Source organism: Clytia hemisphaerica, unplaced genomic scaffold, assembly GCF_902728285.1.
Source record: "Clytia hemisphaerica strain Z4C2 unplaced genomic scaffold, Clytia hemisphaerica genome assembly, whole genome shotgun sequence".
Lineage (NCBI taxonomy): Eukaryota > Metazoa > Cnidaria > Hydrozoa > Leptothecata > Clytiidae > Clytia > Clytia hemisphaerica.
In genome coordinates this window covers 68,248-92,717 of record NW_027103588.1, presented here as the reverse complement: position 1 = coordinate 92,717, position 24,470 = coordinate 68,248, and the positions used below count along the sequence as shown (strand labels likewise).

The window sequence follows — 24,470 nt, the reverse complement described above, 5'->3', positions numbered from 1 at the left end:
ACTGCGTCTTTGACTTTTCAGCATCGATTCTTCAACAATTGACACTTCTTACTTCGAAAATTCGACACGTTTACAGCTTGATGATAGTTGAAAGTCGAGAAGTTCCCCAATTATTTTTTTTGCAAAAATGTTGTTTCAGACCATATTTTCTCTCATCCATGCATCGAAACAAAAACATCGAAAAGTGTTATCAATCTGGAAGAGAAACGCATTGATGAAGAATTTCTTCTCAATCGAAAAAATACAATACATCTTCCTTTTATGTGTATAAATAATTTCACATCTTTGAAAAGAAGCTTCTGAATCGAAAAGATTTTTCTTTTTTGATGTGCATATTTTCGGCGGGAACTTGTTAAATGTTTTTGTTCGAATCTAACAAGATTTTCGAACAAAAACATTCGATATTATAGAGACCCGGAATTCCCAAGATATTTTTTCCGAGTTAAAAACCGAGTTACGAAAAAACCGAGTTATCCCGAGTTATGACGTCATTTTTGCGAAGCGAATGTACATGAGCGAAGCAGTTTTGCTATCGTGTGTGCGTACCTTTAACTATCCATTCCTTTCAACTCTCTATAAGGCAGGAGATGGGAAAAACGTTTCGAATCTCCGAGTTGCGCGATACCAAAATATAAAGGAGATAAAATATGAAGGATATTCAGCGAAATGGTAACTCAAATTACCTCCGTCATATCAAATTTGACGTATACGTCAGAATGATACGAAGAACGAGTAAACCCTCCGTGACCCGTGACGCCAATATTAAGGAGATAACAAAGGTGAAGAACATCCCGGGAAATGATGAATCAAATTATCTCCGTTATAGTAAAATGTTATATTTGAATTTATTGCAAAGCGAAAGTGATGCCATTATGCTCCCTATCCTGTTTGACGTCACGGCGATAGAGATATCTTGACACTGATTGGTTCTACAGATTCGTTGTCATGGTTTCAGTTTATCATCAAAATGGTATTCTCTTTTTTTCTCTCCGAATTTGGCTGATTCGCAATTCTGAGAAACTGCTTTGGCTGTTTTTTTGAATTTTTATGGAGTCATTACTTTCTGTTATCATCATTACAATTTACTTTAATTTGTCCTGTTTTTCTTGGCTTCGATCCTTGATTGGCATCGTTCTTTTTTGGTCATTGGTTTGGTTTCGACTTTCATTTCAATCAAATCGACAGCAAAGAAAGAAGGTGTACTGGCTGTTATTGTTCATAATGAACAATTTGTTTGTTGCTGTTGGTCTTCCGATCAGGGAAGTCAATTTTAAAATTTATTGTGTTACAAATTACTTCTCATTTTTTACATTTGGTATTCGGGTATATTCTCCTTGCTTGCCTTTTTCTGTTTAAAAGATACCATATTGAAGCAACTTTCAGTGTAGCTGGAACCTCGATATTCCAGGATTAGAAAAAGCTATACATGTTATCTTTTTTCTTTAAAGAATCAACAACCCATCAACATCAATAAATTACACACATTTACTCAGAGAAATTTTTAAAATTATCTGCCATTATGACTTTCTTGAAGCGCTCTGAAATGAACCAATCGGGTTATGAATCGGAATTCCTATGGGAGTTCTTTTCCGAAATTTGTAAAATAGCTAAGTGGGCAAAAAAACTTTTCCCGGGGGTTTGAGGAAAAAACAGAAGTGCTGTCATTTGTTTTTTTATTTAGCCAGCTATTTAAATTTGGGCTCAAAAATATTTAAATAAATAAGTTAATAGTATTCAATATACTATTTGTATCTATCAGAAAATTAAACACTTACAGAACGACATCGTTTATCATTTGGAATACCCCCGTATTTGGACCATTCTATGGTGGGCGCAAAATAGGGCGGAAACTAAGTAGCACCCTCAGTGCAAGATTGCCGCCTCATTTTTATTCGCCCGCGCGAGAATGCGAGCTAATCATTTTTTTCTCGCGCGCTCAAGGGGAAAAGGAAAGTGATCGATATTCTTTGAAGGAAAAACGTCAGAAACAAACCCAAAGACCAAAAGATGTATTTTGTTGTTGACAATCGATCCTGTGAAGATGAAAAAATTTCTGCTTTGCGTTTTTTTCGGAACGCTGAAAAACTCTAATTTCGATAATCCTTTAAGATAAAGAGGTTGCGAGATTTGGGTTAGCGAGGCAAAAATCGCTAAAAAGCTGGTAAAATCGTAATCCTCAAAAATAGATGTTCCAGCCTCACTGACTTTTGTTTGCCACTCAACCGAATTAAATATTTTTTGCTAGCCGTGTTTTACTGTACTGTACTGCAAAATTGATTATTTTAATAATATGTAAGCTTCTCCAGACAGAATTTGTTTTTTTCGAAAAGAAAACTTTAACAATGTAGTCACTAAAAACTAATTAGCATGCTTTCATTCAACGGAATGAAGATATCCAAATAAAAAAAACATTTTGCACGCAAGGAATTTTTTAGTAGACCTTTTTACCGTGAACCGAAAATAATAAAAAGAACCCGGTTGCCTTTTGAATTTAATGTGACCGCCATACTGGCCATCACGGCCTGCAGCCTCTTAGCGCCTCGATAAATAAGGAAGGGGAAACCAGGCTAAGCGCCCAAAATATTTTTATCATGTGACTTGAAGCGTAATAAAGTTGTAAAATCTTAATGATGTTTTTTTAATTGAATGAAAGGATTGCAATGTTTATTGAACTTCTAGTTTGATGGATGAACTTGTTTGATAAGAATGATACCAAGAATTTCATTCAAGGTTTGTTTTGATTATTTTACAGATCCGGTGTCGACTTTAGATGACGCATGTCGATATTAGACGATTCTATGGTAGATCATCTAATCCTTCCAGCTCACCCAACAAATAGAGACTTATATGCATAATTTTGCGTTCTTTCAAACCACATGTAGTAGTTAATTCCTGTGACAAACAATGATGAATGAATCTGTAGGGGTGGTACAGTCATTTTCCGTTGGGGTTGTGGGACGACAAAATATGTTGTTTTTTGATAGTTAGGGTTTGTCGTTCTTTTTTTTGTTGCTTTTAAATAGTTATTTGTTGTTCATTTTAGATAGTCTCTTTCTCATTTTTGTTTGCATACTTTTCAAATGTGGAAAACTTGTCGTGAACTTGATACCGTGAAGTCTGATAACTTGCATCAGTGGAGGGAAACTTACATAGCCATCAAATGACTGACCAATCAAAGCAGCAAAATTTCAAAACAAATGAACTCCACCATTTTTGTTTTGATTTAACTTTGTATATTAATGACCAGACAGGTCATTCATTTGAGGGCTATGCATGTTTGCCTCTACTGATGCAAGTTACCTGATCTCACGGTATATAATTGCATTTTAAATGTGGAAAGCTTTTTTTGTCAATTTGGAAACGTTTTGTTGTCGCCTTGAAGTTTTCTTCCGCATACGTTTTTCTTCCGCATACGTTTTTCTTCCCTTTGGGCATTCTTTCAGATTACAAAAATGTTTCCAAAAAGATTTTTTTCCCTCCTTGCAATTTGTTGGAAATTATATCCTTATTTAACATTATTAGTTATATGCAAAATGACTCTTTTTTAAAATTATGAAATTTTCCTTGGTTCATTTTATGATATCCTCCTTTTTGTAAAGGTGAAGCGTGACGCTACAGATCAAATCTGTGTTTTGACTGGACTCACCAACCTTTCTAAATTCAAAATACCCTGAGTTTGCTAATCTTTTCATCTTACTTCTTATATTGTTGTTTCTTTAAACTTTTTGCTATTTATTTTAGAAAATGAAAATAGAACGGTTGAAGCTTCATTTTTCATCAATGAGAGATAATACTACACTGACTACAGATGTCATTTTTATAGAGGGACTATAAAAAATTTGCAAATGATAGGATATTCGGAAAGACTAGAGCGAATGTAAAGGAAAACTGCAAAAATGTTGTTGAATATACAGTGTTTGTGTGTCTATAATGTTTTGCTTGCAACTTGCGAATTGAGAGAGGCTCTGGATCGCTTCGCAGCTTTTATACATATACGGCTTGTTGCGAAGCGAATATACATGAGCGAAGCAGTTTTGCTATCGTGTATATGTACCTTTAAATCTCACCTACGCTGGGGAGCGCAAATGAAAAATTACTATATACATCCAATCTTTCAAACGCAGAAATAATTGAGAAAGCCGTCCGCCCTTCCTTAGATCAAACCTAGAACCGCGGCGGAGAGACCTGGAATTACGGGTGGTTAAATTCGTTTTTTTCAAAAAGTGTCGCCTCGTGCGTTTAGATATACCAATTCTTAAAAGCTACGGAGATAATACACGTGGTTACCAGTACTAGATAAGCCTTGTTTTTATCTCCTTAAGGTTTAAATTAGGAAATCTAAAGAAGAGATCGGAAAATCAGCGCGGGCTGGAAGCGTTCAAGAAACGTTCAAATGGCGCTCACTTTTCAAGAAGTCATTGCATTGACTCGAGCAAAGACTTTCGAAGGGCTTTCGAACTTTTCCAAATTCGAATGTTGACTAAAAACAACACTGTTTTGAAAAGAGAAATTGGTGTTTTGAAAAGAGATGGTGCTTGTTGAAAAGAAACGAAGAAAGCAGCTGAACTTGCGGAATGAGAAGAAAGAAGATGGAACTTTTATTCTTTCATCGTCTAGGCTCAACAGAGTTGTTGCTTCATTGCAAGAAGAGGATCTAAGCCGAAGAAATGAACTGTATACATATGGTGGGAAAGCCATTCCTTTTGGTTTAGATTGAATCTTGGTAGTATATTGAAGTGCTGGACTTTTTATATATTTTGAATTGATGGGAACAAAATATCTTGCGCTTTTGGATATGGCTAACCTGGAAGAATTTATTCCTCCCCTTATTCAGTGGAAGGAGAAATGTTTGTTTGTCGTTGTTTGTGAAATTTTGGCTTGACCGACCCTCGATGATGTGGGATCTTTGGTTGTTGTTTGTTGTTTATGAATACTGGGAATACGCATTGGTGGTCAGAGAAATAGAACATTGACATGTGATTATATTTTAAAAGATTTCATTGTTGGTAATGGTAATTAATGGTAATGACTTGTAAAATATGTCAAAATACGTAGCGACAAAACATGACATTATGTTTATGGATGCATTTAAACTGTTTTAAATTCCTGTGCTACAGCCGAGAAAAAAGTCACAGATTTTTTACTTTTTATGTGAAGAGTTTGCTCCTGTTTGTCAACAACTCGAGTAAGAGGGTGAAAGACTGTCAAGTACTTGCCTCCACAGCAAACTTAAGCTAAGAGTTTCCCAACTTTGAAAAAAATCACAGCCAGTAAAATTTAGAGGTTTTACTTAGTACAATCGTTGAAGAATACTATCTATATCTCAGTTTTTTTTATCTGGTTTTTCTTTATTTTTATCTCGGGATTTTACAGCGCTAATAGTTTAGATATAATTTTAGAACTTTGTTAAATTTTTCAGAATTTACGATGCAATGTAATGATACAATATTCCTAATTAATATGGTTATTGAATTTTGAAACTACATAAGTGGGTAATAAGTCAACTTATTTCTATTAAATTCAAGTCTTGAAATCCTCTGTATTTCACATCTCTGTCTCTGTCTCAATAAACCGAGTGATGTTTAAAGTTTGTTTAACTTTTTTTGATTCTCTGGGCTTTTTGGGCTTTTTGCAAGGAAGACCTTTTGAAGAGGCTAGAGAGGTATTTTCCCTCCCGGAAATTTTTGCCAAGTTTTCCAGCGGGTCTATGACACAGGGGTGTTTATGTTAGGTAAAAAGTTTTCGAATGTTATTTTTATTCGAACGTTCGAAATTTAAAATTAATTAGAAAGATTCAAAAGTTCGATTTCGAACGCAAAGAGCTCGAAACCGGAAGTAAAACAACGAGTCTAAAACAAAAACTAAGAAATAAAAATACTCAAGGCTCAGGGCGGACAAATGATTATTGAACTTTTCACAACGATTCATGAAAAAACCATATAATTTTCCTCAAATCCGTAGAAGTAAACGTTGTAAGTTTGTACACCTGAAGTGTTTGAGTGTATCTGTTAAGAGGCTCGGTCTTCCTGAACCTGAGCAGTTGTTGGGGTTTCGCGGGGTTTACATTATTTACGAATTGATTATGAATCTATTTTAACTTGCGATTTCTAGTGTGTGACTCTATGAATATTTTGCTTGCAACTTGCGAATCGAGTGACTTGCCTGGATCGCTTCGCAATTCTTATTGCGAAGCGAATGTACATGAGCGAAGCAGTTTTGCTATCGTGTGTGCGTACCTTTAACTATCCATTCCTTTCAACTCTCTATAAGGCAGGAGATGGGAAAAACGTTTCGAATCTCCGAGTTGCGCGATACCAAAATATAAAGGAGATAAAATATGAAGGATATTCAGCGAAATGGTAACTCAAATTACCTCCGTCATATCAAATTTGACGTATACGTCAGAATGATACGAAGAACGAGTAAACCCTCCGTGACCCGTGACGCCAATATTAAGGAGATAACAAAGGTGAAGAACATCCCGGGAAATGATGAATCAAATTACCTCCGTTATGGTAAAATGTTATATTTGAATTTATTGCAAAGCGAAAGTGATGCCATTATGCTCCCTATCCTGTTTGACGTCACGGCGATAGAGATATCTTGACACTGATTGGTTCTACAGATTCGTTGTCATGGTTTCAGTTTATCATCAAAATGGTATTCTCTTTTTTTCTCTCCGAATTTGGCTGATTCGCAATTCTGAGAAACTGCTTTGGCTGTTTTTTTGAATTTTTATGGAGTCATTACTTTCTGTTATCATCATTACAATTTACTTTAATTTGTCCTGTTTTTCTTGGCTTCGATCCTTGATTGGCATCGTTCTTTTTTGGTCATTGGTTTGGTTTCGACTTTCATTTCAATCAAATCGACAGCAAAGAAAGAAGGTGCACTGGCTGTTATTGTTCATAATGAACAATTTGTTTGTTGCTGTTGGTCTTCCGATCAGGGAAGTCAATTTTAAAATTTATTGTGTTACAAATTACTTCTCATTTTTTACATTTGGTATTCGAGTATATTCTCCTTGCTTGCCTTTTTCTGTTTAAAAGATACCATATTGAAGCAACTTTTGTTTGCCACTCAACCGAATTAAATATTTTTTGCTAGCCGTGTTTTACTGTACTGTACTGCAAAATTGATTATTTTAATAATATGTAAGCTTCTCCAGACAGAATTTGTTTTTTTCGAAAAGAAAACTTTAACAATGTAGTCACTAAAAACTAATTAGCATGCTTTCATTCAACGGAACGAAGATATCCAAATAAAAAGAACATTTTGCACGCAAGGAATTTTTTAGTAGACCTTTTTACCGTGAACCGAAAATAATAAAAGAACCCGGTTGCCTTTTGAATTTAATGTGACCGCCATACTGGCCATCACGGCCTGCAGCCTCTTAGCGCCTCGATAAATAAGGAAGGGGAAACCAGGCTAAGCGCCCAAAATATTTTTATCATGTGACTTGAAGCGTAATAAAGTTGTAAAATCTTAATGATGTTTTTTTAATTGAATGAAAGGATTGCAATGTTTATTGAACTTCTAGTTTGATGGATGAACTTGTTTGATAAGAATGATACCAAGAATTTCATTCAAGGTTTGTTTTGATTATTTTACAGATCCGGTGTCGACTTTAGAAGACGCATGTCGATATTAGACGATTCTACGGTAGATCATCTAATCCTTCCAGCTCACCCAACAAATAGAGACTTATATGCATAATTTTGCGTTCTTTTAAACCACATGTAGTAGTTAATTCCTGTGACAAACAATGATGAATGAATCTGTAGGGGTGGTACAGTCATTTTCCGTCGGGGTTGTGGGACGACAAAATATGTTGTTTTTTGATAGTTAGGGTTTGTCGTTCTTTTTTTTGTTGCTTTTAAATAGTTATTTGTTGTTCTTTTTAGATAGTCTCTTTTCTCATTTTTGTTTGCATACTTTTCAAATGTGGAAAACTTGTCGTGAACTTGATACCGTGAAGTCTGATAACTTGCATCAGTGGAGGGAAACTTACATAGCCATCAAATGACTGACCAATCAAAGCAGCAAAATTTCAAAACAAATGAACTCCACCATTTTTGTTTTGATTTAACTTTGTATATTAATGACCAGACAGGTCATTCATTTGAGGGCTATGCATGTTTGCCTCTACTGATGCAAGTTACCTGATCTCACGGTATATAATTGTGTTTTAAATGTGGAAAGCTTTTTTTGTCAATTTGGAAACGTTTTGTTGTCGCCTTGAAGTTTTCTTCCGCATACGTTTTTCTTCCCTTTGGGCATTCTTTCAGATTACAAAAATGTTTCCCAAAAGATTTTTTTCCCTCCTTGCAATTTGTTGGAAATTATATCCTTATTTAACATTATTAGTTATATGCAAAATGACTCTTTTTTAAAATTATGAAATTTTCCTTGGTTCATTTTATGATATCCTCCTTTTTGTAAAGGTGAAGCGTGACGCTACAGATCAAATCTGTGTTTTGACTGGACTCACCAACCTTTATGATTATAAGGGTACAGTTTGTTTTTATTTTCTAAATTCAAAATGCCATGAGTTTGCTAATCTTTTCATCTTACTTCTTATATTGTTGTTTCTTTAAACTTTTTGCTATTTATTTTAGAAAATGAAAATAGAACGGTTGAAGCTTCATTTTTCATCAATGAGAGATAATACTACACTGACTACAGATGTCATTTTTATAGAGGGACTATAAAAAATTTGCAAATGATAGGATATTCGGAAAGACTAGAGCGAATGTAAAGGAAAACTGCAAAAATGTTGTTGAATATACAGTGTTTGTGTGTCTATAATGTTTTGCTTGCAACTTGCGAATTGAGAGAGGCTCTGGATCGCTTCGCAACTTTTATACATATACGGCTTGTTGGAATACAGTGACGTCATTTTACATTTCATAACTCATAAGTTGTAATTTTTATATTTATGGAATTTTATATTTTTGGAATTTCTTTGGGGTTTGGGATTTTCGGAAAAAAAGTACGATATTCTTTTGAGCAGCGGATTGATAGCCTTACATAACTAGTGGGCTTGAGGCGTCTATAGAATCCCTTTCGCTTTGCAAACACGAGACTCGTTCTCCGTGCGTAACCCCTTTTACGATTGATCCTTACTTTTTTCAGCGATTTTTTTTTGAAAAAGCAAGGACAACCTAGTACAGCCAGGATAATCTTGTTGTACTTGGTTTTGTACCTGTTTTGAATACCAGGGCAACACTCAGCCTCCCCCAGATTCCATAACCCTGAACCGACCCGCATTCCAAACAAACTAACAAATATAGAAAAATAAACAAACTCGCGCACAAATACAAAGAAACAAAAAAGGGGTTAAACAACAGACAAAACAAACAAGTTAAAAGAGACAAGAACAAAAAACACAAATTTTCAAAAAGTAGACCCAGAACCCGGTTCGACACCTAAGGTCCGAATTGCCGTGCAGCCGTGCGCACGGGAACGAAAAAGAAAATGACTGAGAAAGCTACACAGGAAACAAGCCGTCTATATATAAAAGTTGCGAAGCGATCGATGCAGGTCACTCGATTCGCAAGTTGCAAGCAAAATATTCATAGGGTCGTGGAGGGTGTCTATCTAAAAAAAGTTGGGGAAAAGTTGACAAAACAAACGACAAATTTTATAAAGAACGACAGAAAAAAACTAAAAATAAAAAAAACACGGTAAAAACAGCTAAAAGTCCATATTGTGACCTTGAAAAGCCTAAATTTTATGTATAATGGTCTTAATAGGGAAATCATGAAAACACTAAAATGTGGGTTTTTCCACGATGTAAGTCCCTAATAAGTCCCTTTAAGTGTCCGTTTCGCTCCCACCATAAAAGGGCCCGCCAAAAACCGCGGGCGGCACATTATCCCGCAAACCTAGTGCCCTCTGCTCCCTGGGAATTTATAATGGATTTACAAAGAAAAATGTTATCCACGGTGAAAAATTATAAAAGCTACCGGGTCACTGAAACAGGCGTGCATTCTTTGCTTTTTTCTAAGAACAATTGATTGAGTGTATAAATACAGTGCAGAAATGGCATCTGTTCGACTCGAGAAGTGTCACTCTTATTAAATATTCGACATCTAGTCCTTTCGATACGGAAAGGCAAATATATTTTGACATCTTTTTACTTAAGAAAATAAATTTTAGTGTATTGCTTGGAAATTTTCCAATAAAGTGCAGCCAGAACATTCTTTTGGGAAAGTCGTTAATCGTAAAAGCTAATTTCAATTCTCATTAATCTCATTTGTCAAACTAATCGTTGGAGCAGTTTGGTAACAAGGACTGAATGAATGATTGAATAGGTTTTAAGCAATGTGGAGTAGTGGTATATTTACATAATATAATAATCGATAACGCCAATACAAAAATATTAATATAGCATATATTGATGATTTCTTCGTAAAAAACAAATTTCTAGGTCTCGGTAGTCTTTCGTAACGATGGGAAGAAAGTTTCTGAAATAAAAAAATAGAAAAAAATAACAACCTAATGAGTTCTTGAAAATAAACGGCTGACAAAAAAAAGTGGAGCGACAATGATTCATTTGATATTTCCTCATATTATAATGAGCAATGATTATAATATTTCAGATGGATTTGTTCGTAGGGGTGGGGGCAAAATTTTGTAAACCAGTGCTAATATTCCCAAAATAACGGATTTAATAGTTTCTTACCGCTGTTTCTCTTCTTTGCCGTGTCTAATTACTAATGGGTTTGAATTACGAATCCAATACGATTTTCCAACAGATGAAAGCATCCAATACTCGATAGCGTCAACTGAAATGTAAATTGGGTAAGTCTTTAATACCTTAACGGAACTAATTTTTGCGGCGCAAGGGTTCTAATTTGGCGTATTTTGCAGAACTAATTTTCGCGGTAGACACCCTCTTTTTGCCGAAAATTAATTCCCGCGAAAGTCACCTTCAGGTAGTAGGATCAAACCAGTGAGATTTTTCTTCACGGTTGTGAAGCGTAGGCGGTTGGATATTGATATTATCTCAACATAAGGAATGGAATTTCATTTTTATACTTGCATTAACACCCTAATAAAAGAAACATGTTTTAGGCTTTTAATTGTTTGTATTAAAAAGAAAGTTTTATACATTTCAAGATATTTAATAATACAACCCAATTTTCGTAGCGTGTAATAGTGACCGATTTTCAATACTGTCCTTTCTCATCACTATTTTGATTGTTACATCACACTAAATGAAAAATCATGGAAAAGTGATCCAAGTTATTACCTAGGTAAGTTTAATCATAAGAGATCCAAAAATATACGATGAACTATTACTACCTTCATAAAGTAAACTCTGTAATCCATATACGCTTCAAAAGTATTGAATTGTACAAAAAGTTCAAAAACATGAGTACTTTTAATGAGATAGGTTTCTTTCATTTTTATGCGAAATTATTGTGGATCTTTTTTTTGCCTATATGTATAGGTATATAATATTACACATACCTGTGTAAACCTTGCACAGGAGACTATATACTAAAACTACTTCTTTACCTGTGTAAACCTTGCACAGGAGACTATAAAATATGCAATTTGTAAAAACTATTGTTAAACTCCCCCTGAAAGGATACTAAACTGTTTAACCAACAAGAAGAAAAGTTCAAAGAGAAGACTTAAGATAGTGATTTTGAAACGCCCCTGTCTCACAACCCGAGTGGAAGTTGAAGTGGAAGTCGAAGTTTTTTCCACTATTTCTCCAAGTTAAACATTCTAGTGAGATGCATTTTCTTAGATTGCATGGGGATGAAATAATAAAACTTTCCCAGTGGAGCTGAAACTGCATGGTATTTTTCCCACTGTGAACAACATTTTGGCTAGATTTTTCAGTGGGGTGGGTTTCCCAACCGGTTTGTGAAACAGGGGTCTTTGGAATAATAGTGGTAAAGATAATGTTTTAAAGCAATACATATGAAATAAAACGCAATTTAGTAGAGAAATTCTAACGCACGTTCCGCAATAAGGAATTGTAACTTTCAATCTTGAATTTAATAAAAGATCAGTCGATTTGAAATTCATAACACTACTACTACCTAAATAAACGCTATCAAAAAACACATAACACTACCTAAATAAACATTCTCAAAAACGCATACCACACGACCCCTCACCAGTAACTGAGATGTTGAAAACTTTTTCTGCAGTTACTGGATATGGTTTATTGAATTGCATAAAGTTCTTTGGTCGAGGGTCTTGCCATTTACGCAAAAATCCATCCTTGTCCTTAAATCCATTAGCCTTATAGAATCTGTACGACTTTATAGATGTTGGCCCTCCCTTCTCCTCTCTCATTTTCTTGTATTTTGTATATGATATTGCGTTCTTTTTGTCTTTCCTCTCTCTTTTTTTTGACTTCTCTAGTTCTTTCTCCAATTCTTCTATTTGTTGTCTTTGCCTTTCTATCTCATTTTGCTCTTCATCTTTCTCTGCCTCAATCTCTGCACTCAGTGAGTCGTCACTCATTGGTGGGTCTGATAATTCAGTACTCATTCTGATATTGATTTATTATCTTAAACAAACAAAAAAATCAATCTGGATAATACAGTGCGTCCATAATAAATGTATTTAAAGTTTGGCATATCAATAGTCACATCCATTCTATAAACAATTTCTTAAGTCATAAATTTGATACGCATTTCAATATCAATTTTTATGGACACACTGTGTGAAATCCCCCTTCCAAAGCGGACCCTCAATTCATGCAATCATGCAAATTTTTATTGAGTTTCACGCAATAACCTGATTTTTCAGAAAATTGGAAAGGTTTTCTGGAAAGATCAGGGAAACATTGGCAAATCGGGAGAACTGCACACAATCAGAGGAAAAGAGGGGAAATTCATGTATTCACGCACAAAATAGCCCAGATTCAAGCATTCATGCAATCAAAAAGTGAATGTTTATGTGAACCGCTGGGGCCCCTGTATTGAATTCTTTCTTGTTTTATTCTATCTAAAGAGAGACAATAGCATGCATTCCGATCTCAGATACTTTACTGACAATAATTATCTTTCTTTGGATAGCCTTGGCTTTTAGTTTCCAATTTGGCCACAGAGCAAAGAAATTGTACGGCCAGTAGAGGACGTGTGCCAAACTTGTTGGATAAATATATTAGTGAGGCAGATAAGGCCTACGGACCTAATACAAGATGGTTGGTTGCCATCATGTCAATGAAAAGGGGGGAAAATGTAAGCATTGGGAACATTCGAAGTGCCTTGGTGTAATGTTCGCGCCGAATGTTGAATCAGTGCACTGGCTTTGCCCACTACATTGACCATCGCCTCCAACAAATAAATGCAAAAAAAGAAAACAAAAGAAATGCTTAAAAAAACTCAAATCAAACAACCGAAAAAACTATAAAAAAAAACAACAAAAGAAACGTAAATGTTGATCGTCAATATATATATTTTTTCATTTTATTTATATATTACTTAGCTGTTCCAATAATACATTAAGCAGATATTCAATAGGTAAAAGTTAGTTATTGAGATTTATTAACCCGAGGTGATGTAATATTCAACAAGGCGAAGCCGAGTTGAATATACATTACCAAGGGTTAATAAATCCAATAACCAACGAAAACCTATTGAATATATGTTTTATTATATACCTAAAGGCAAAAATAAAACATAAATTATGTAAATAGTCGAACGATTCACATAAAACACTCCCATAATCGAAATAATAATTTTTTTTCTTTTTTAATGATTTTCTTAATTACTTTGAGTCATAAAATTTGTTCATGAAATCGACAATAGATTTATTCTAATAAATTTCTGTTGATAAACAACAAGAGCGACAAAAAAATCAAACTTTGAAAGCAAAATTTGAAAAAAAACCTACCGTGGTATAATAGCCATGGTATATCAGGAATTATTAATCAGGAATTAAAGGCTGTTTTGCCTACAGGTATATAATAATATCAGATATATTTATATTATTTTCCTGTTCCAATTGAAATATTTAAGTTATTATCTATTGTTCCAAGAAAAATAATTTTAAGTCATTAATCCCTAAAAATGAAATACTATACCCATAGTAAAATATGATACTGAATAAAAACATGAAAATGATTGTCTCGGAATATTTAACGAATATGAATACAAGAACCAAATAAAACCGTGGATGAACATTAATCTTCTTCAAGAACACCCCTGCCTGAAAATTATTTAGATGCTCTTTAGATATTAGAAAAACCTCTTAACAATCAATAAATTAGTTATATAGTCAGTCATATAGCAAATCATCGATAACCTTGCCGGGTAAAACTTTAAGAAATTCGTACTTAACATGAACAATAGACACACCGGCTTCAACTTGCTTCCAGACAAATTTATGTTTAGACTCCGCATATTTGGTAAAATTGGCCATGTCCTTGGAAAGGAACTGGTGAATTATGCTTCGCGGGATATCACTGTGATTGTCCGTGGTTATAAAAAACGTGTGCCAAAAACGAATTCAGAAGAACTAAATTTGAGATCCGGAGATTGTAGCACATTTCTAGTGTGCATGCAAATGTATACACCACGGTTTTGGATTCAAATTCGATTTTACCGTTCGATAAACCACACAAGAATTTCACAAGGAGCTTTTTTGTCTATGTTTTTTGCTGATAATCTGAAACTTAAAAAACATCACAAAACTTTTGCTTTTTTAATATCTGAAATGCGTAGTGACCTTCTACACAATGTTCTTTAAGGAACGACATGAGGGAACATCAATTTTGCCAGTTTTTGAGAGCGCTTCAAGGTGGGAATTGAGGGTTCTATCTCTGCCGAGGACTCTATAAACTGCCCAAGGCTTTCGTACGATGCCGGCTGATTGACCTAAGAAAAAAGAGGAAATTTTCTTATAAACTAAAACTACTCGTCTCGCTAACAGACCCTTTAAATGGAGACTTTTGAAGATGCTAATCACAATAAAATTAGAAAGGCTAAAAGAAACAAATACATACTTGAAATTGTTGACCTTTGAGTGCAAGTCGCTGAGTTCGGTTCTCCAAGATTTGGATTAATGGACTGATTGCTTCTAGCCATGCATGCTTAATCTCAGGGGACTTGCGCAGGTCCTCTAAGGTCTTGCACTTTTTGATTATATCATCTTTGTCAGATTCTTCTCGCTGAAGGGCAACATTCTGGAACCCAAGATTGAGTATACTCATAATTCTTTCCACAATGTTAATGTAGCTCTGCCCAGGTGCTGATCTTACTGCGACCAGCACCTCCAAATTTAGCTGCTTGAACATCAGGATTAACGGAATTTTGACAGATTCGAAATTTACGCGATGCTCTGGCCCACCATCTGTCATCATAAAAAGGCGCTTCTTGTCCTGCAATGTAGAGGGGTCTTTTCACAAGACATTTATGATCTCCAAAACAGAGCGGAAGCTATCACTTGGCTGAAACACGGAATCTTTGAACGTGACTTGCACTTCTCCTCGGTAAAATGAACCAGTTATATCATCAGGGATTTGAGTGATTAGGGTGACTAATGGCGTGATACTTCCTTTACCGTTCACGTCATGATCCAATGCTGAAAGTGTAGTACCTGCTGGTGCGATTGACTTTTTCCCTCTAACGCTACTTTAGGCGTACAAACTTTCGCGAATTTTGGCCCTTTTCGCGAAAGTAAATGCATTTAAAAATTATAGGAAGGGCCATTCGCGAAAGTTTATGCTCGCGAAAAATCCTAGACAAAATAGAAAATCTGTTAAACTTCAAACTTTGAATAAAATGTAACTTTATGGCACTTTTTAGCCTGCTAAAAGACTAATAAGACAAAGGACAAATGTTTGAAAGTAAATCCAAGAAGTATTTGTCCCTCTAAGCTATTTTTTCATGTGAAAATTCTCAATTTTACGTCTTGATTCGCGAAAGTTTATGCCCACGAAAAATATTTTCCCCTTAAATTCGCGAAAGTAAATGCCATGAATTTCGCGATTTTTCGTCCTCGCGAAAGTTTCTGCTCGCGAAAGTTTGTACGCCTAAAGTAGTCGCGAGCACATAACCAGGCTCCCCATAATCAACCTTAGCTTTGTCATCAAACGAAATGAACAAAGACTCGTCTTTGAATTGGATAACCATTTCTCGAAGATATTTGTACAATGCGTTGCACCAGTGTGAATCAGCGTGATAAGCTCATTGTGGTTTTGGGTGTTGATGATGTTGACGATGCTGTTGTTCTAGCTTTTGTCGTTGCCGTTGTTTTTCTGGCTTTTGATGTTGGGGCTTTTTCTATAGTTGTAATCGTTTGAATGCACACTACTTTTCACACTATGGTGCACACTTCTTTACCACTTCCTTGCACAGTCCTGCACATTAAATTTGCACATTTAAGCAAATTTGGCAGCAAACAAACGTGCAGCTCAGTGAGCAAAGAGGTGTGCAGTACCCCTAATTACACACTGGTTTGCATACTACTTTGTACACTGGTTTGCACACCTACACATTTTTGAATGTGCAGAATAATGATGGAGAACAGAATTTTTCATATAAATTCAAATCAAAAAGAGAATCAGAAAGTTATTTTCCTCATTACCAGCTTTTTTGTCTCATCACTAAATCCACAAATATCAGACCAAGCACATACCTTTTGACAATTACTTGTGATATATAAGAAAAAAGGATTCCTCTAAGAAAGCTTTAAAATCAGGATATTGCATCTTTTTTTAAATCAATAAAAATTAGACTTACAGAATAAGTTTGTGAGAAAATTCAACATTTTTTCTGTAACATCTAAGCTTTTTCAAACCAATGCACTTTCATGATCCAGGCACAAAATACAACCATTAGACATATATACATGAGACAAAAACCATAATTCTAAATAATATCACTCCATAGCCCTGTTTTGATCTGGGTGTCTTCATCTTTAATTATTTGCATATAATATATTAAGTGAAGTTTCCTCTCCATAAGTTTCATATTCTATCAGTAAGGCAGCAATCATAAATATCTTCATTTCGCGTCCTCGTTGGATCTAAAAAGTGAGTCGGTGGGTCGTAAAAATTTTCGGGTTTTCTTAAAGGAAACTGCCAGCCAGCCAGCAGCCAAAACAATCGCGTGTTATTGGTGGTTTCAAATTATGACCTTTGAACACTGTGACCTCCGACCCTAAATGGCGCGTGTAATGAAAAAGAAAGTCAAAATGTCACTAATGCACTAGAAATTGCCCACAAAAAATCGGCAATAATAACATTTTTGAACGAAGGAAACATCATTGACAGAAAAAGTCCGACAAATTTACCGACTCACCGACTCAATTCTACTCAATCTTCGAGAGTCGGTCGGGCGACGCGAAACGAAGATATTTGTGATTGCCGCCTAAGTCTGTCTTAAGGTCTTCTTCCTCAAAAAATTACTTTGATTTTGTTTGTTTCTCCCTAACAACATTCGAATGTTCAAAACATTCGAATAACTTAAGGTCTTCTTCCTCAAAAAATTACTTTGATTTTGTTTGTTTCTCCCTAACAACATTCGAATGTTCAAAACATTCGAATAACACTGCAATGACCTCTGTAAATTTTAGTGTGCACACGTTTAGGAAGTAAGTACACTTGCACACTTAAATGTGCATCAATGTGCAAGTGTGCACATTTTCAAGACAAACTTTGAATTATGTGTGCATATGTGCACTCTATCGCTGCACACTTAATCTTTCATTTGATTACACATTTCCTCCTTTCTGCACACTGAGTGGACACTTGCTACTCTGTCAATTTTTTCTTACGGGCATGCTTCTTATTTAAACCAGGAAATTACCATCAAAGACGGGATTGTTATTTATACTCTCAGGTGCCTAATAAACGTACATGTACGTTTACTTTTTTCGTGTCAAATTTCCCACCTGTACGCACCTTATTTAGGACCTGTACGTTTATTTATTTTGAAGAATTTTCCCGCATGTACGTTTGTTCCCTCCTGTACGTTTATTTATTTTGACCCAATATCGCTTGATTCATACTGGAAAAAATTATGTAGTCTTCTAAAAACTGATCAAAAGTATTGACTTAATTAATTCATTACGCACGAGCGAGCGCAGCGAGCGAGTGCGATTCTTTTGGCAAAAGCGCGGGAAAAAAAGCTGATATGCGGAGTGATAAAATCGATTTTTACCCTTTTTCAGCCTCGTTTCCATTCAGACTTTCGTCGTCGTGTCCAACTGTCTTAAGTCCCAATATGGAGAATTATCGCCTGTACCCGACTGTCTGTTGGAAGCATTACGTAATGGATTTTTTCCAAATCTCTTTTTAAATCGAGCTCCGGCGTGAAAAACAGTAGGATGTTTTTCATACGACGATGAATACGTCATTTCTTCGAGAAACGTCGCAGGAAAATATAAGTATCCTTCTCGATCGGGAAATGTCGCTCGGTTCGGAAGCGTATTGTTGATCGGACCATACTGCCTTTTAACAGTCAAAACAAAGATGGCGTCAAAAATAAACAACTGGTTGCTACCGCTCTTTCGCTATTTTTCTTTGGTTTTTATGCTTTAATGAGTTGAATTGGATCATGATTTTTGTGTGATTGTTACAAGAAATGGTGGATGATGAAGTTTTCTTATTATTCCTTCCTGAACTTGATGTTTCGTTTGGTTTGGCATGAGAGATTGATGCAATCTCTTCTTGAGAAGAAAAACAGGATATTTTATCCGGTCGATATTTTATCAACTTTCACAACAAACTAACTTCAATTTTGCCCGTATATTTACACAAATTCTAACAAGGCAGTTGACTGAATATTCGTGGATAAATCTGACCATGCTATATTTGAAAAATTTTGCGACATCAAAAAAGTTTGAACTCACTTTTTTATGATGGTCAGATGGTAGATGCGGCACCCAAGGAAATGGTTGCGGTTGGATATGAACTGGTTAGCTTTAATGTAAAAATTTAAACCCAGAGCAAAATTTACTGATTGATGATTGATGTTTTAAAAATGCAACGTGGAAAACTTTTGGTTGTGAAGTTGGACATTTTCTTGCATGCGCGTTTAAAACGTGGAAATTTTTGCTGTGAATTTGGACATTTTCTTCTACGTGCGTTTTAAACGTGGAAAACTTTTGTTTATGAATTTGGACATTTTCTTCCACGTGCGTTTAAAACGTGGAAAACTTTTGGTTGTGAGTTTGGACATTTTCTTGCACGTGTGTTTTTTAAAACGTGGAAACTTTTGCTGTGAATTTGGACATTTTCTTTCACGTGCTTTTAAAACGTGGAAATTTTTGCTGTGGACTTGGACATTTTCTTCCCCGTGCGTTAAAAATGTGGAAAATGTTTGTCGTTAACTTGACATTTTCTTCCACATGCATTTAAAAAATGTAGAAAAGTTTTGCTGTCAGGCAAAAAAAAAAAATGTAGTGTTTCCGGAATGCGGGTGAATGAAAAAAGCTTTGATGCGGCCGGCCAGAAAAAAAAAATTTTATTATATTTTTTTGATGACTTACAGTAAGTAATATACTATATAAGATCATTGAAATAGAACTTTAACAATAAATTTTATGTACAAACAGTATGAAGTAAGCCCTGAATTAATGTATCAACTACTAACTAACAAACAATTCTTGATCTACAAGTGGGAATATCTAACCAAACTACTTTGATAGCTTAAATGCTCCAACTTGATTTTTTTTATAATGAACTATATAGATGAACCCAGAGTCTGCGGCCAGATCAGAAAATTATTATTTTTCACCCGGTTGGTTTCCAGAAACGCTACATTTTTTTATTTTCACCTCAATTGAAAATTGTTTCAAGCAATATCTTGGAATGAAGACTTTTTTTCTTTTTGGAAATTTTGGAAATTATGATTGCCAATTATGTGACATTTTTTGCTTTTGCAGCATGCTTTTGAAAATTAAAAAATGCCTTCTGCTTTCTTTTTTCCTTTCGACGTTCTTTCAGATTATGAAAATGTTTCCCAGTATATATGAGATTTCTTTTGCATTACACTTTTATAAGAACCAGTAAAATTTTTCTGAGCCTTTTTTTTTTGCACTTTGAGCTTCTGTTCTATCATGTTCTTAATAGGATGTAAGTCAGGTATATTAGGAATTATACCCAATTTTTATCACTTTGACCCCTAAATTGATTGAAATTGAGTAGTTTCAGGCTCAGCATTGTTCTTAAATTGTTCTTATTTTTTGGCGATTTTGAGCCTCGTTGTTCTTATGAAATCGTTCTTATATTAAAAAAAGTGTACGTTTGAAATTATGAAATTGTTTCCCTGTTTTGAAAGTTTTTTACTTTTTGACATGCATTTTAAAAAATATAATTTTTGGATGCTATAATTTTTTACCTTTTTTTCAATATTTTATATATTTTACCTTTTCTCCAATATTTTATATATTAAACCTTTTTTCCAATATTTTATATATGAAAGTATATGCAAAATATTTCATCTATTTTGAAAATATAAATTTTCCTTTGGTTTTCTTATTGTAAAATATTCTCAATTTTTGATGAACAAGATCAATTTTTGTAGATATACTTTACCCCCTGATTTAAGAAAACGAGAAAAGAGAAAAAGTATTTTAGGTTGAAATTTTAAGATATTTGAGTTAAAAAAACTTCAAAAAAGCAGTTTGTTTTGAAAATAGAATCAAATTTCTTTTCGTTCACCAGAGTTTGTACATGTTTAAGATGCATTGATAGAAATTTTCCTTGCTCTCGTGACGATCATGAAAATTACCAAAAATATCACCATGCAAATATCGCGAAAATAGCCCAAATCATGCCTCGAATTATTTCCTGATCACACATCACCTAAACGGCTGGGTACAACTTTTTAAAATTGTATCATAAAATGGCTAACTTTCTCATTCCCGGGAAAACATACCTGCCCCGTCCCCGGGATCTTTTTGCTTCTAGGCGTCTCCGGCTAAAATCGGTGTTAAATCTACTTTTGTGGCGTTTTGGTCCTTTTCCGATGTACACTAGTAATCGGAACATTTCGCTGGGAATAAGGAAGTTTAGCAATCATACGGTATGTAGTGTAAAAAACCTTTCGCTTGCGAACACGAGATTTTCGTATCGTGCGTAACCCCTTTTACAATTGATTCGTTACTTACAGTAATAAAAGATTATTTAAGTACTTGTCATTGATCTATAAAAGACATGCATATGCATGTCAGTCAGTCGTTTCGACCTGGATGTTCTACTTTTGAAAAATTGGTAGATTTTTCCATGTACGTTTATTTTAGCCTGGACGTTGGTTTATTTCAGCTCTGATTTCACTGTACGTTTATTAATTCAAATTTTATCTCCCCCTTTAATCTTACGAACTGTTCTTATAACAGACAATATAAAATTTCCATCAGCTTTTTAATTTGACGCTCCTTCGTATATTAATTTCCTTTGTTTGTATATAGCATATTCCCAAATGACATTTTCTCTACGTTTTCTTTATACAAAGATAATTAATTTTAATTATTAGGCAATTATTTTATGCCATACTATCTCCGATTATTTCACGCTTGTGACTTCTGAATTCATTCTTATTTTGATTTGATGGGAGAAGGTTGTTTTTGACATGAGTTGACTTTCTCAAGAAATTCAGTGGAAATTTATCGTTTTATTATGGCAAAGTATCTCATATCCAGTTTCTTGTTGTAGTGATTACTCGCCTCTAATATTCACTACCTTTCTGGTCAGCATCTTATACAGCATCTCACTCGTGGCCAGCTGGTGAGTTTTTCTGCTGTTTTCATTTGTTCTTTTTCATAGGCTTAGGTTAGGTTTTTGTCTGGCCTCTGGTCATCTCTGTTTGGCCTCCTTTTTCTCTTTTCTGTTTGGCATTTTTCTGTTTTACACACTTTTAGGTTAAGTTAAGTTAGGATTTAAGTTCTAGAATTTTCTGTTAGTTTGTCATTCATTTTTCTCATATTTATCTCAGTTTAATCATTTCCGTTAATTAGTCAATTAGTCATATTTTCTCTAATTAGGATCAAATTTTGTCTTGTCAAATATTTATGAATTTTCGTTTTCCTTTCTTCATTTAGTTTGAATATATCTACTCTCGCATTCGACCCTCTCGCGTCAAGATTATTTCGGACACACCCCAGGTGGGATGCACTAGGCCCACATTCAAACAGATTCTTCTACTTTGCTCATTCGTCCGAATCGTTTCTTCATTCCGGAACATCGTTCTCTCCAGATCAACTCATCTCTCCGGACTAACTCGGATCAACTCGTCACTCCGGAACTCGTACAACTCGTCACCCCGGAACTCGTACAACTCATCACCCCGGAACTTGTATCATAATTCCGGAACTACTCATTATTTCTAAACCAACTGTCCGTTCACTGAATGTCCAACTTACGTCAGACAAAGAGAGTGGATTACCGTGAACTCCACCGGACTGGTCAAGTTACCTACACCACTCACGTTGCAGCCGACGCTGACGCTGGCACTGAAGCTGACGCTGACGCCGACATTCAATCATCAACTGAGGAACCACCTCCAACTAACGACATATCAGAAGAAGACAGCAACGAAATCCACAGTCTTATCGACGAAGCAAACGATCATATCGATGAATTCATAGTCGAAGACTGTCTTCTTTCCGAAATCTCGAGATCCATCGACTTCCTTGAAAATCTTCGCAAGGCAAAGACAAAGCCCGTGCTGCAAAGATCGATCGTGTGGCCAACACTCATCCCCTAGCTGTTTTGACCAATACAGGCTTGTTCAATATCAGGACATGTCTTACCAAAGCAAAAGCCCAGAAAAATATACTCATCGCAGCTGACACCAAGCCAATCATCTCAACGTCTACAAACGACCATCTTCCTGCTGCATTCATCATCAAAGACATTCGTCAAAACCTTTTTTATTTTTATTAATATCTCTTTCATCACCATATAAAGATGGTATAAGTAAAATAACATATAAATGTTTTGTCTATCCTATATACATTTAAAAATCTTTTCTTTTTTTTTTTAAATAAAAATTTACTGTTTTTAAAAATGGAAAAAAAATATTTTTATATTCCGGCCGTGACAAAAAGTTGGACTCGAAGACTGCAAGAAAACCGCAATACGGTAATACCTCGATAGGGAATCACCAGGAATCAACATCAAAGGGAGTAGGGCTAGGCGAGATTAGAGACTGGGGTTTCCTGTCATGGAATCCCCTGGACGTAAAAAATGGGAAATGGAAATAATAGAAAACCTAAATTGTAGGGGAATCTCCAAAAAGGTAAACAAATGGAAACTGGACTTGGTTGTGGAGGTTAGGAGTGCAAGGCTAGGGCAGAGAATTAAGTAAATATATGGGTAGAATCTCACAAGGAAATTGATGGAATCTAGGGCAGAACAAAAGGATCAGTATATATGCTAAATTTTAAAATTAATCATATGATAGAATTTTTATGAATTTTGGCTTCAAGTGTTTGTCTTAGTTTGACTCTGTTATCGTATACATGCCAGTTAGATAGTATTTCTTGCAACCATTTTCGTTTGTTATCGTCCAAGTTTGGTGAGTGTGATAGTTTGGAGAATTTACGGTTAAGCAGTAAGTTATAGATACTAATGTTTTCATTCAGGCACAAATCAAAAATATCTTGCAGGATTGAGAACGACCGATCTGAGAAGGAGCTGCTGAGAAGTGAAATGAGGTATTTTGATGTGGTTTCATTTCTCATCAGGAGTTGTATAAAGTTAATTTTCCTGTTTTTGATTTCGGTTCCGACAGAGTCTGTGAGGAGCAAACGGTTGAGGTCATTGCTACAATGTTTGGAGAGCCCGAGAAGTTGTTTGAAGGCACAACGGCACTGTCTATCAATATTTTCTGAGTCCGATTTCGAGATGCTAGTAATTTCAAGTCCATAGAGTAGTTTTGGAACTACAACCGAGCGGAAGACTGATGCTACTGTACTTGGATGCATTTTTCGGATTCCACAAGAAGTTAATGAAGCAGTAGAGGCCCACATTTCAGAGATTCGTGAAGCTCGATGGTTTCTGAGTGAAAGAATGTTTCTGTCTAATTTCCAGTTGAAACCGAGATGTTTGAGAGTATGTTGAGGTGACATATGTTGACCATTGAGATTAATTTTTGGATTGTGCAAATACGAGGAGCCAGAGATGAGGAATTGAGTTTTTGCAGCATTAAATTTAAGACCATTTCTCAAACCAAAGGATGTACATTCATCTACCATTGTCTGTAAATGTCTAAGATTAGGGCTCAGCAAGATGATATCATCTGCGAACACGATAATAGAGGTGTTGATTGAACCTGGAAGGTAAGTCCCAATTTGGAGATTCTGGATTCGGTCGATAATGTCCTCTGTATATAGATTGTAGAGGTAAGGTGAGAGTATGGATCCTTGGCGAACTCCTTGGGCGAGACTGAAAGGGGTTGAGATGACATTTTTGTATTTGGTTGATGCTTCTCCGTTCATATACAGTTTGATGAGAAAGCGAAGGACTATGTCAGGTAGAATGTTCT

At 35.2% G+C, this 24,470-nt stretch overlaps 1 long non-coding RNA gene across 1 annotated transcript; it reads right to left on the bottom strand.

The window, feature by feature from the left end:
* Positions 1 to 10,317: 10,317 nt before the first annotated feature.
* LOC136801488 (uncharacterized) lies at positions 10,318 to 11,382 on the bottom strand. The gene is made up of 2 exons (XR_010845863.1): positions 10,688 to 11,382; positions 10,318 to 10,469 (listed from the first exon to the last, which is right to left on the bottom strand). It is a non-coding gene; the product is annotated as an uncharacterized lncRNA (long non-coding RNA).
* Between the last annotated feature and the right edge of the window lie 13,088 nt (positions 11,383 to 24,470).